Source organism: Lolium perenne, chromosome 3 (assembly GCF_019359855.2).
Source record: "Lolium perenne isolate Kyuss_39 chromosome 3, Kyuss_2.0, whole genome shotgun sequence".
NCBI lineage: Eukaryota > Viridiplantae > Streptophyta > Magnoliopsida > Poales > Poaceae > Lolium > Lolium perenne.
In genome coordinates this window covers 51,116,730-51,130,135 of record NC_067246.2, presented here as the reverse complement: position 1 = coordinate 51,130,135, position 13,406 = coordinate 51,116,730, and positions in this window count along the sequence as shown.

Below are 13,406 nucleotides of genomic sequence, written 5' to 3'. Positions count from 1 at the left end.
GCTTCTCGGAGGATAAGCTCTCTTAGGTTCTTTTTCTTCGGCACCACCAAGCGGTTACCAAAGTAGACAACACCTTGATCGTTGACGGAGAAACATTTAGCATCTCCGCTAGAAATGTTCTCTTTGATCTTAATGATACCCAAATCACGCTTCTGAGCGTCTTTGATCTGGTCTTCAAGAGAGGGTTTTACCTCTAAGTTGGAAAGGAATCCCTGAGGAACAACTTCAAGATTGAGTCTTGCAAATTCCTCATGGAGGGCAGGTTGACATTGCTTGAGCATCAGATTGTTGCAATATGACTTCCGACTTAGGGCGTCAGCAACGACGTTGGCCTTGCCGGGCTGATAATTAAGACCCAAATCATAGTCCTTGATGAGTTCCAACCATCTTGTCTACCTGAGATTCAGATCCGGTTGGGTAAAGAGATACTTCAGGCTTTGATGATCCGAGTATAACTCGCAACGATTACCGTAAAGGTAAGGTCGCCATTGCTTAAGAGCATGGACAACAGCCGCAAGCTCTAGATCATGAGTTGGATAATTGAGCTCATGTGGCTTCAACTGTCGAGAGGCATAAGCCACTACATGGACATCTTGCATCAACACACATCCGAGCCCTTGAAGAGATGCATCACAGAAGATGACAAAGTCTTTGCTTGTGTCTGGAAGGACAAGTACAGGAGCGGTAGTCAGCTTTATTTTCAGTGTCTGAAAACTTTCTTCAGCCTTTTCTGACCACTCAAACTTCTTATCTTTCTTCACAAGATCAGTCATTGGTTTGGCGATCTTGGAGAAATTCTCAATGTATCGACGGTAATAACCCGCCAATCCAAGAAAACTCCGAATTTCTTTGGCTGACTTAGGAGTCTTCCAGTCAAGAACGGATTGAACTTTATCTGGAATAACTGCAACACCTTTTGCAGAGACGACATGGCCAAGAAAGATGAGCTCTTGTAACCAAAACTCACATTTAGAGAACTTGGCATAAAGGCGATGTTCACGAAGCTTGGTCAGCACCAAACGTAGGTGTTCGGTGTGTTCTTCTTCGGTTTTGGAGTAGACCAGAATATCATCAATGTAGATAATGACGAATTTGTCAAGATACTCCATGAACACTGAGTTCATGAGCCGCATAAAAGTGGCTGGAGCATTTGTGAGGCCAAAGGACATGACGGTGTACTCGTAAAGACCATAACGAGTCATGAACGCCGTTTTTGGAATGTCCTCCGTTCGGATTTTGATTTGATGGTAGCCTGATCTCAAATCCATCTTGGAAAAGACTGTGGCACCACTCAATTGATCAAAAAGATCATTGATTCGAGGTAGAGGATACTTGTTCTTGATGGTTACTGCGTTGAGCGGCCGGTAATCAACAACCAGACGCGGAACATTGGTATCCCTCTTCTTGACAAAGAGTGCGGGACATCCCCAAGAAGAAGTACTAGGTTGGATGTACCTTTTCCCTTCTAACTCTTCCAACTGCTTCTTCAGTTCAACCAACTCTTCTCGAGGCATACGATAAGGACGTCGAGATACAGGAGTAGTTCCAGGAACCAGCTCGATGACAAACTCCACGCTTCGATCAGGTGGCATGCCAGGTAATTCTTCCGGAAAGACATCAGGGAAGTCACAAACCACCGGAACATCAGAAATTTCAAGCGGAGGTAAGACATCAAGGGCATACAACTCAGCATCAGGAATGTGTACTGCTGATGGAGATGTTGCTGCCGAAGACCAATACAGAATGGAGCTTCCGGAAAGATCGGTCAGAGTAAGAGACCTGGCTGCACAATCAAGGACAGCCTGATATTTAGCTAGCCAATCCATGCCCAAAATGATATCAATGTCGGTTGACCTGAGGGCAATGAGGGGAATTGGAAAAAGAAGATATCCAATCTCGATTTTATTCCCATGACTAACCATATTGGTTCGCCAAGTGAAACCCGGGGACTGAACCATTAGAGTAGTAGGCAACTTCACGAAGGTTATCCCATGCAATTGGGCAAACTCTTGGGATATGAATGAATGCGATGCTCCAGAATCAAACAGAACTGTAGCTATAATGGAGTTGATTCGAAGCGTACCCATTATGACGCTTGGATCTGCTTCAGCTTCCTCTGCTGTGACATGGGTCAGACGACCACGACCAGCAACTGGAGGCTTGGTAGACTTAGTTGACTATGGAACTCCATGAACAGTAGTCACATGAGGGCACTCTCTCTTGAAGTGGCCAGGTTGACCACAAGTGAAGCACGCACCACTGCCTGGAGTACCCATAGCGGGACGATAGTTGGTTCCGCCGGCATTGTTTGGAGCTTGTGGGCGAGGAGCATAACCAGAAGACTTCAGTGCATTAGGAGCACGAGGCACAGCACTGTATGGAATGAAAACACGACGACGCTGATTGCCTGATCCAGAAGACTGAGAAATATCTCGAGGACGCTTGCGACTTTCCTCATAGTCCACCTTTCCTCTTTCTGCCTTCATAGCCTTGTTGACAAGATCTTGGCAGGTTGGGAAGTCCAGGAGATGAAGATCTCGACGAAGATCAGGATCCAGTCCCTTGCGGAACAAGGCTTGCTTCTTGGCATCAGTGGATGTTTCTTCAGGAGCATAGCAGGCAAGACGATAGAAATTACCTTGATAATCACAGATAGAACCACTGCCCTGCGTCAGCTTCAGAAACTCTTCTCTTTTCTCATCCATCAGACCCTCTGGGATATGATATGCACGGAAAGCAGCTTTGAACTCTGGCCAAGTTACGACATGACCAGCAGGCTGCATCAACAGAAAGTTTTCCCACCATGAACCAGCAGCTCCTTCAAGATGGTAGGTGGCAAAGTTCACCCAATCTGCTTGAGCAGCGTGGGCAACCTCAAGCTTGCGCTCGATGGTGCGGAGCCAGTAGTCAGCATCGAGTGGCTCAGTGGAATAACTGAACACTGGTGGGGTGAGGCGGATGAAGCTTCGGATCCCCACTTGTTCCTCATGACGCTGAGTCAGATTACGCTCAATCCTTTCAAGGAGCCTAATGTTGTCTGCGCGATTGGCTTCATACATGGCCATAAGTTGGACCATAGAAGGAGGAGGAGGAAGGTCAGGATTCTCCTCGTGGCCATCTCCACGACCATTGCCACGGCCATGACCACGACCACGGCCAGCACCACTTCTAGTACCGCCTGACATCCTGAGGAGAAGACAAAAACCATGAGATACAGATTCACCGGAAAGATTCAACGGAAGGATAGCATATACCGAATGCAATGAGCATGCTGAGAAGACAAGACATGTGATATGAAGATATATCATCGTATCGATCATAGTAGTTAAACAAGCATACAAAATGTACACACTACTAACCGACTCACAAACCATGAAGATGGAATGCAAAGATGACATACAATCACCATGTCACATAAAGGCAAACAATTGGATGCTAAGCACCCGAAGCAAGAATAAAGGAATAATGCTTCAGATGAACTGAGGCATTCTGGAAACTCTGAGACAAGCAACCAGATACGGAGTACTGGAGAAAAATAACCCAAACCCGTGTATCCTAGAGATTTGAATTGATAGGAAAGAAGAGAAATCTTTTTCCAATCAAAACCAGGTAAGATGACTCAGCATTAGAGTGACACCAGATAAGGAGTAAAAAGAATCCTATTCAGAGTTTTGCAAATAATCTTTAGCTTTCAAATAGTTTTCGCAGCCACTAGACTCAACATCGACCAGTTACCAAGGGTTTCCTACAGTCAGTCCTGCTCTGATACCAAAACCTGTGGCACCCCCGGGATCAGGGTTAGACAAATACCAGATCTTCGTCCGACATAAGCCTAACCTTGAGCTCGAGAGACTACAGTGAGAGAATCGGTAACACAACAGTGACTCTACGACTCAAAAGAATATATTACAACTCTTAACAGAGTAAGATCCAAATTATTACACGCAGAGGTCACGGACCCAACATTCAACAAGCAACGGAAGCAAATTATGTTATTCTAAATAACAAGATAGCAAAGGGCTTAAGAAGCCATAACATAAAGCGACGTCCCAGCCCATAAGTCGCAGGCTGCTGCCTGGGAACTCCAAGCTAACCATCGATGTTAACGTAGAAACCACCTTCGGCTGTAGCGACTTCATCTGAAACAAACGCATGCAAAGCTGAGTACAGGGACTCAGCAAGACTTAGTACAACCTTTTAGCAAAGCGGGTATGCAGGCTTTCTGGTAGATCTTCTTTTGCGTAAAGCCAGTTTTCCTTTGTAAGATAAGAGAGAAGATAAGCTCGACTACTCAGAACCTTTGAAAGGGGATAAGAGAGCGACATCTCTATCTCTATTGATCATCATATTGTATCCACCAATCTTCATCATCTCGAACCACTATCCTCGGATCACCCCCTCAACACCCGAAGAAGGTGTCCGTAAACACACATTGTTTGCCAAGTTTTACGATCAGGTTAAAGTTGTCTATGATCACAGAATCCATTCCCAAGTCGTCCATAACCGTGGACACGGCTTTTCGAAAAGATTCATAACCCTGCAGGGGTGCACAACTTTACCCACACGTGCCAACCGACTCTTAATGCCAATATATTAGCTCTCTTCCGTGGAAAGCCGGCAGAGGGTGGTCGACCATGACCTTTACCTTGCTATCGCCGAGACCATGAGTCACGCGCTAAGGATTGTTCCGCCGTAACGGGTCAAGTCCCGAAGTCGGTCCTTAACGATGTGAGGCGAGGTGGGTTTCACCAGGGACTCTAACCCAAGCCACCTCGGCCACGCTTACCTACCTGTATGCTATGCACCTTTTCACAAACATTTTCAATGCATATGTCCAAATAACGCGCAAACTATGTGACTCATGGAATCTACTAGGCAAGTTAGTGAGTCGAGAGGGTACCATAATAGGGCCTCGTGTGGTTGTACGCTCGGTCTTGGTTCAAGAGGCGAGAACTCGGTTCCTAGGGTCGGCAGAAACGAAACAACCCACCACATCCCAATGTGGCCTCTCGTCTGAGCCTTTAATCATGTTTATCATTATCATCTCTATACTTACCACGTCAACCTGTCATGCTAGATTCATTTCATTTCATTGTGAGGCTCCAGTCCGAAGACCGGAGTAGTAGCGTAACAAACTAAGCATGGCTAAGCATAAAGAGATAAAAGGCTCTCGCGACGCACACATGCCAAACCTAGTTATGCTAGGAGCAGTGGATCAGGGTATCGAGGCTACAAAGGTCGAACATGCAATAGATAGGGTAACTCTATCTACCGATAAAAGATAGTTGAATCGTATGCGATATGTAGGAACCACAGATAGAACATTTCGAAAACATAGATGAACCAGGTTAGGGCTTGCCTTGTCCCTCAGCGGATGAGTACTGTTCTTCGGTGGCTTTGACGTCGGACTCCGGCTCAGATCCTATTCGCGAAGAACCAAACACCGGAAAGGGGAAATAAACAATCACGACATGGCATAATGCAATGCACATACAGGATGAATGATATGTCATGTTATTAGAATTGAGTAACCCTAGATGCATCGTCAATTTAATGGGATTCCGGCATCGGACCCCGACATATGAGAGGGGTGTATTAGGGTTTTCTACTAAGCTCCACATTTAATGGGTTCAATCATGTATGAAACATGTATAAACGAATAGGAAATGTTTTTCTGATCGAAATGATATATAAATTTGTATTTTTCTGAATTAATATGAATTACTTATGAATTACTGAAATAAACAGAAAACATAAAAGGATTTATTGCGTCATGCTGACGTCATGATGACGTCAGCACGACCTTGAGCTCGCTGGTGGAGAATCAATCGGCCGATTGAGGCCGAACCAGGGCGCGTGCTTGGGGGCAATCGGCTCAGCTCGACGCGGGGGACCAAAAGGTAGCGGCGCCGCCCGCCAATTGTCGCCGGAGCGACGCCGGCGTGGAGCAGCGCAGCGGCCGGGAGCGGGCTCGCGACGCGGGCACGAACCAGAGAGAGTGAGAGGGCGTGGAGGGGTGCGTTAGCACCGTGAGCTCACCACGAGCACAGCGAGCTTGGCGGCGAGGCCGGGGGTGGCCGGAATCGGTGAGGACGGCGGTGACCGGCGAGCTTGGGCTCCGGTTGATTCGGCCGCTAGGGAGCTTCCCCGCTGGCGCCGCTTGGTGGAGAAGAACGGGGGCGACGCGGCGGAGCTGATGGTGGCGTCGGCCAAGCGCGGGGAGGAGTGGAACGGCGACGGCGAGGTCCGGCCAGGGGCTAGGGTTTGGCCGTGCGGCCCAGAGAAGAGGAGGGGGAAGAACTGGGGCGTGCTAGGGTTTGCTCCGGCGGCGGCGGTGGGCTTTATAGCCGGCCAGGGGGCGGCGGGAGGCATCCTGGCCGCCGGCGCCATCGAGGGCAGCGCGGGCGCCAGGCAGCTGCCTGCCTGCGTGCGTGGCGAGGAAGAAAGGGCGATTTTGCCCATAACCCCCTGGGTTTTGGGGTTTCTCTGGAAATTTTAAAACAGGGAAGAATTTTGGGATTTTTAGGGTATTTTGACCCAAAATTTTGAGGGGCTTTTTGCACCAAACTTTTGTGAGACCAAAACACAACATTTGCAACTTTGTTTCAAACCTATTTTAGTGCAAAGTTTCTCAAAATTTTAAATGCAAATGCATGCATGCACATGACAACTTAGCAACATTATTTGATTAACAAAGTTGGTCTGTTACATCGAATGCTTACGATATGACATATATAAGAAGACTATGTGCTTTTGTTTTTCATTTTTCGGATTTTTTTGAATTTTGTGCCCACCCATTTGTATCTTGGTCAAATCCTAGGTTTGATAATGATTTAAACAAGTTTAAAATATGAAAATGCAAATGTAAGCATGGATCCTTCATAGTCACTCTAAAATGAAGCTTTTGGGAAGTTTTTGAAATTTCCATGTTTGAAACCCAAAACCACTTCTCTTCACGTGCTTGACTTCATAATTAAGACATAGTTAATTAATTTAGGGGTTAGGGGGTATAGATACATGATTTGTGTGGTTTGAATATGTATGGACCTTGTTTATCAACTTCAATGCTTACTATATGACATAAGAAAACTATTTGCTTTGGTTTTTCTTTTTTCTGATTTTTTTTCAATTTTGATGCACATTTGAATCTTGTCAAATCCTAGGTTTGACCAAGATAATTTAAACAAGTTTAAAACATGAAAATGAAAAGGGAAGCATGGATCCTTCTTAGTCACTCTAAAATGAAGCTTTTGGGAGGTTTTTGAAATTTCCATGTTTGAAACCCAAAACCACTTCTCTTCACATGCTTGACTTCATAAGACAAAGTTTAGGAGTTAGGGGGTATAGCTACATGATTTGTCTGGTTTGAATATGTCTAGACCTTGTTTATCAACTTTAATGCTTACTATATGACATAAGAAAACTATTTGCTTTGGTTTTTCTTTTGGCTGATTTTTTTTTTCAATTTTGATGGCCATTTGAATCTTGTCTAATCCTAGGTTTGACCAAGATAATTTAAACAAGTTTAAAACATGAAAATGAAAAGGGAAGCATGTATCCTTCTTAGTCACTCTAAACTCGGGTTTTGCCCAGTTCTACAGATCAAGGGTTCAAAAAATCCAACTACGGGTTCGAACAACACGATTCTAATCCAAGAATTTTTTCGACCTCATCCAAATGGCCTCAAGCTATAGGGTTAGCATGTAGTGCAGTTTGTGTGAAAATGTATGCACTATGTGTGTGCTATAACTTGTATGTCTTTCAAATTTGAACCAAATTTGAATAAGTTTGAAATATTTGAAAAGGGGCTTTTGGGAGGATTTTGAAATTTCCATGTTTGAAACCCAAAACCACTTCTCTTCATGCTTGACTTCATAAGACGGAGTTTAGCTAAGTTAGGGGTAGATACATGATTTGTATGGTTTGATATGTCTAGACCTTGTTTATCAACTTTAATGCTTACTATATGACATAAGAAGACTATGTGATTTGGTTTTTCATTTTTCTGTGTTTTTATTTTTCTGCCCATTTGAATCTTGGTCAAATCCTAGGTTTCACCAAGATTTAGACAAGTTTAACACGTAAATGAGTTAACTTGGATTTCCTACCCTTGAATCCATAGGAAACTTTGTTCTAATGCACTATAATAATCAATCGAGTTTTTACACCAACAGGTCTGTCACTTACGTGTGGTGCCCACGCTTGAGGTCCCACACTTCAGTGAGCACAAGTCACGTGCAATAGGTACGCAAACTCCCAGCCATCTTCTTTGTCAAGAGAAGACGCATCAGGATGCGTATTGGAAGTCTGTGGGTCCTTCTGGATCCTTCGGTCAAATCCTAGGTTTGACCAAGATTTAGATAAGTTTAACACGTAAATGAGTTAACTTGGATTTCCTACCCTTGAATCAATAGGAAACTTTGTTCTAATGCACTATAATAATCAATCAAGTTTTTACACCAACAGGTCTGTCACTTACGTGTGGTGCCCACGCTTGAGGTCCCACACTTCAGTGAGCACAAGTCACGTGCAATAGGTACGCAAACTCCCAGCCATCTTCTTTGTCAAGAGAAGACGCATCAAGATGCGTATTGGAAGTCTGTGGGTCCTTCTGGATCCTTCGGTTGTCCCTCTCACAAAAAAAACAAATCTCCCTCATTCTCGGCCTTGCTCGACTCGCTCGCTCGCTCGCACCTCCTTCTCACTGACAAACCCTGCACAAAAGTCAACATCATCACCCGAAAAAGGGGAGACACCATAATGCTCTCCCTTCTTCTCTCCTTCCGAGTGATCCCTCTTCCTCCGAGTTTCACTCGACGGGCAAACACCCATGTGCTGCATAGTAATAATAAAAAGGTAGTAGAAAAATCGATATACGAATCTATAATTAAATAGGTTAAACTCGGGTTTTGCCCGATTCTGAGATCAAGGGTTCAAAAAAAATCCAACTACGGGGTTCGAACAACACGATTCTAATCCAAGAATTTTTTCGACCTCATCCAAATGGCCTCAAACTATAGGGTTAGTATCTAGTGCAGTATGTGTGAAAATGTATGCACTATGTGTGCTATAAATTGTATGTCTTTCAAATTTGAACCAAATTTGAATAAGTTTGAAATATTTGAAAAGGGGCTTTTGGCTTAAACGTTTGAAACCAAAACCACTTCTCTTCATGCATGCTTGACTTCATAAGACAGAGTTTAGCTAGGGTTCGGGGGTAGATACATGATTTTCCTGGTTTGAATATATGTCTAGACCTTGTTTATCAACTTAATTGAATGCTTACTATATGACATAAGAAGACTATGTGCCTTGGTTTTTCATTTTCTGATTTTTTTAAAAAAATTATGCCCATTTGAATCTTGGTAAAATTCTAGGTTTGACCATGGTTTAAACAAGTTTAAATCATGGATATGAAAAAATAAGCATCTATCCTTCTTAGTCACCCCGAAATGTAGCTCTTGGGAGGGTTTTTGAAATTTCCATATTTGAAACAAAAAAAATCACTTCTCTTCATGCATGCTTGACTTCATAAGACAGAGTTTAGGGTTAGGGGTGTAGATATATACATGATTTTCTAGTTTGAATATGTCTAGACCCTGTTTATCAACTTAATGCTAACTATAGACATAAGAAGACCATGTGCTTTGGTTTTCATTTTTCTGTTTTTTTTGAATTTTATGCCCATATATTTGAATCTTGGTCAAATCCTAGGTTTAACCAAGATTTAAACAAGTTTAAAACATGAAAATTAAAAGGTAAGCCTGTATCCTTCTTAGTCACTCTAAAATGAAGCTTTTGGGATGTTCTTGAAATTTCCATGTTTGAAACCCAAAACGACTTCGATCTCTTCATGCTAGACTTCATAAGATCGACAGGGTAGATACATGATTTGTCTGGTTTGGATATACCTAGACCTCGTTTATCAACTCGAATGCTTACGATATGACATAAGAAAACTATTTGCTTTGGTTTTTCTTTTTGCTGATTTTTTTTTCAATTTTGATGCCCATTTGAATCTTGGTCAAATCCTAGGCTTGACCATGGTTTAAACAAGTTTAAATCATGAATATGAAAAAATAAGCATCTATCCTTCTTAGTCACCCCAAAATGTAGCTCTTGGGAGGGTTTTTGAAATTTCCATGTTTGAAACAAAAAAAACACTTCTCTTCATGCATGCTTGACTTCATAAGACAGAGTTTAGGGTTAGGGGTGTAGATATATACATGATTTTCTAGTTTGAATATGTCTAGACCTGTTTATCAACTTTAATGCTAACTATAGACATCAAGACCATGTGCTTTGTTTTTCATTTTTCTGTTTTTTTTGAATTTTATGCCCATATATTTGAATCTTGGTCAAATCCTAGGTTCAACCCAGATTTAAACAAGTTTAAAACATGGAAATTAAAAGTTAAGCATGTATCCTTCTTAGTCACTCTAAAATGAAGCTTTTGGGATGTTCTTGAAATTTCCATGTTTGAAACCCAAAACGACTTCTCTTCATGCTAGACTTCATAAGATCGACGGGGGGTAGATACATGATTTGTCTGGTTTGGATATACCTAGACCTCGTTTATCAACTCGAATGCTTACGATATGACATATATAAGAAGACTATGTGCTTTTGTTTTTCATTTTTCCGATTTTTTTGAATTTTGTGCCCACCCATTTGTATCTTGGTCAAATCCTAGGTTTGATAATGATTTAAACAAGTTTAAAATATGAAAATGCAAATGTAAGCATGGATCCTTCTTAGTCACTCTAAAATGAAGCTTTTGGGAGGTTTTTGAAATTTCCATGTTTGAAACCCAAAACCACTTCTCTTCACGTGCTTGACTTCATAATTAAGACATAGTTAATTAATTTAGGGGTTAGGGGTATAGATACATGATTTGTGTGGTTTGAATATGTATGGACCTTGTTTATCAACTTCAATGCTTACTATATGACATAAGAAAACTATTTGCTTTGGTTTTTCTTTTTTCTGATTTTTTTTCAATTTTGATGCACATTTGAATCTTGTCAAATCCTAGGTTTGACCAAGATAATTTAAACAAGTTTAAAACATGAAAATGAAAAGGGAAGCATGGATCCTTCTTAGTCACTCTAAAATGAAGCTTTTGGGAGGTTTTTGAAATTTCCATGTTTGAAACCCAAAACCACTTCTCTTCACATGCTTGACTTCATAAGACAGAGTTTAGGAGTTAGGGGGTATAGCTACATGATTTGTCTGGTTTGAATATGTCTAGACCTTGTTTATCAACTTTAATGCTTACTATATGACATAAGAAAACTATTTGCTTTGGTTTTTCTTTTGGCTGATTTTTTTTTCAATTTTGATGCCCATTTGAATCTTGTCTAATCCTAGGTTTGACCAAGATAATTTAAACAAGTTTAAAACATGAAAATGAAAAGGGAAGCATGTATCCTTCTTAGTCACTCTAAACTCGGGTTTTGCCCAGTTCTACAGATCAAGGGTTCAAAAAAATCCAACTACGGGGTTCGAACAACATGATTCTAATCCAAGAATTTTTTCGACCTCATCCAAATGGCCTCAAGCTATAGGGTTAGCATGTAGTGCAGTTTGTGTGAAAATGTATGCACTATGTGTGTGCTATAACTTGTATGTCTTTCAAATTTGAACCAAATTTGAATAAGTTTGAAATATTTGAAAAGGGGCTTTTGGGAGGATTTTGAAATTTCCATGTTTGAAACCCAAAACCACTTCTCTTCATGCTTGACTTCATAAGACGGAGTTTAGGGGTTAGGGGGTAGATACATGATTTGTATGGTTTGATATGTCTAGACCTTGTTTATCAACTTTAATGCTTACTATATGACATAAGAAGACTATGTGATTTGGTTTTTCATTTTTCTGTGTTTTTATTTTTCTGCCCATTTGAATCTTGGTCAAATCCTAGGTTTCACCAAGATTTAGACAAGTTTAACACGTAAATGAGTTAACTTGGATTTCCTACCCTTGAATCCATAGGAAACTTTGTTCTAATGCACTATAATAATCAATCGAGTTTTTACACCAACAGGTCTGTCACTTACGTGTGGTGCCCACGCTTGAGGTCCCACACTTCAGTGAGCACAAGTCACGTGCAATAGGTACGCAAACTCCCAGCCATCTTCTTTGTCAAGAGAAGACGCATCAGGATGCGTATTGGAAGTCTGTGGGTCCTTCTGGATCCTTCGGTCAAATCCTAGGTTTGACCAAGATTTAGACAAGTTTAACACGTAAATGAGTTAACTTGGATTTCCTACCCTTGAATCAATAGGAAACTTTGTTCTAATGCACTATAATAATCAATCAAGTTTTTATACCAACAGGTCTGTCACTTACGTGTGGTGCCCACGCTTGAGGTCCCACACTTCAGTGAGCACAAGTCACGTGCAATAGGTACGCAAACTCCCAGCCATCTTCTTTGTCAAGAGAAGACGCATCAGGATGCGTATTGGAAGTCTGTGGGTCCTTCTGGATCCTTCGGTTGTCCCTCTCACAAAAAAAACAAATCTCCCTCATTCTCGGCCTTGCTCGACTCGCTCGCACGCTCGCTCGCACCTCCTTCTCACTGACAAACCCTGCACAAAAGTCAACATCATCACCCGAAAAAGGGGAGACACCATAATGCTCTCCCTTCTTCTCTCCTTCCGAGTGATCCCTCTTCCTCCGAGTTTCACTCGACGGGCAAACACCCATGTGCTGCATAGTAATAATAAAAAGGTAGTAGAAAAATCGATATACGAATCTATAATTAAATAGGTTAAACTCGGGTTTTGCCCAGTTCTACAGATCAAGGGTTCAAAAAAAATCCAACAACGGGGTTCGAACAACACGATTCTAATCCAAGAATTTTTTCGACCTCATCCAAATGGCCTCAAACTATAGGGTTAGTATCTAGTGCAGTATGTGTGAAAATGTATGCACTATGTGTGCTATAAATTGTATGTCTTTCAAATTTGAACCAAATTTGAATAAGTTTGAAATATTTGAAAAGGGGCTTTTGGCTTAAACGTTTGAAACCAAAACCACTTCTCTTCATGCATGCTTGACTTCATAAGACAGAGTTTAGCTAGGGTTCGGGGGTAGATACATGATTTTCCTGGTTTGAATATATGTCTAGACCTTGTTTATCAACTTAATTGAATGCTTACTATATGACATAAGAAGACTATGTGCCTTGGTTTTTCATTTTCTGATTTTTTTAAAAAATTATGCCCATTTGAATCTTGGTAAAATCCTAGGTTTGACCATGGTTTAAACAAGTTTAAATCATGGATATGAAAAAATAAGCATCTATCCTTCTTAGTCACCCCGAAATGTAGCTCTTGGGAGGGTTTTTGAAATTTCCATGTTTGAAACAAAAAAAATCACTTCTCTTCATGCATGCTTGACTT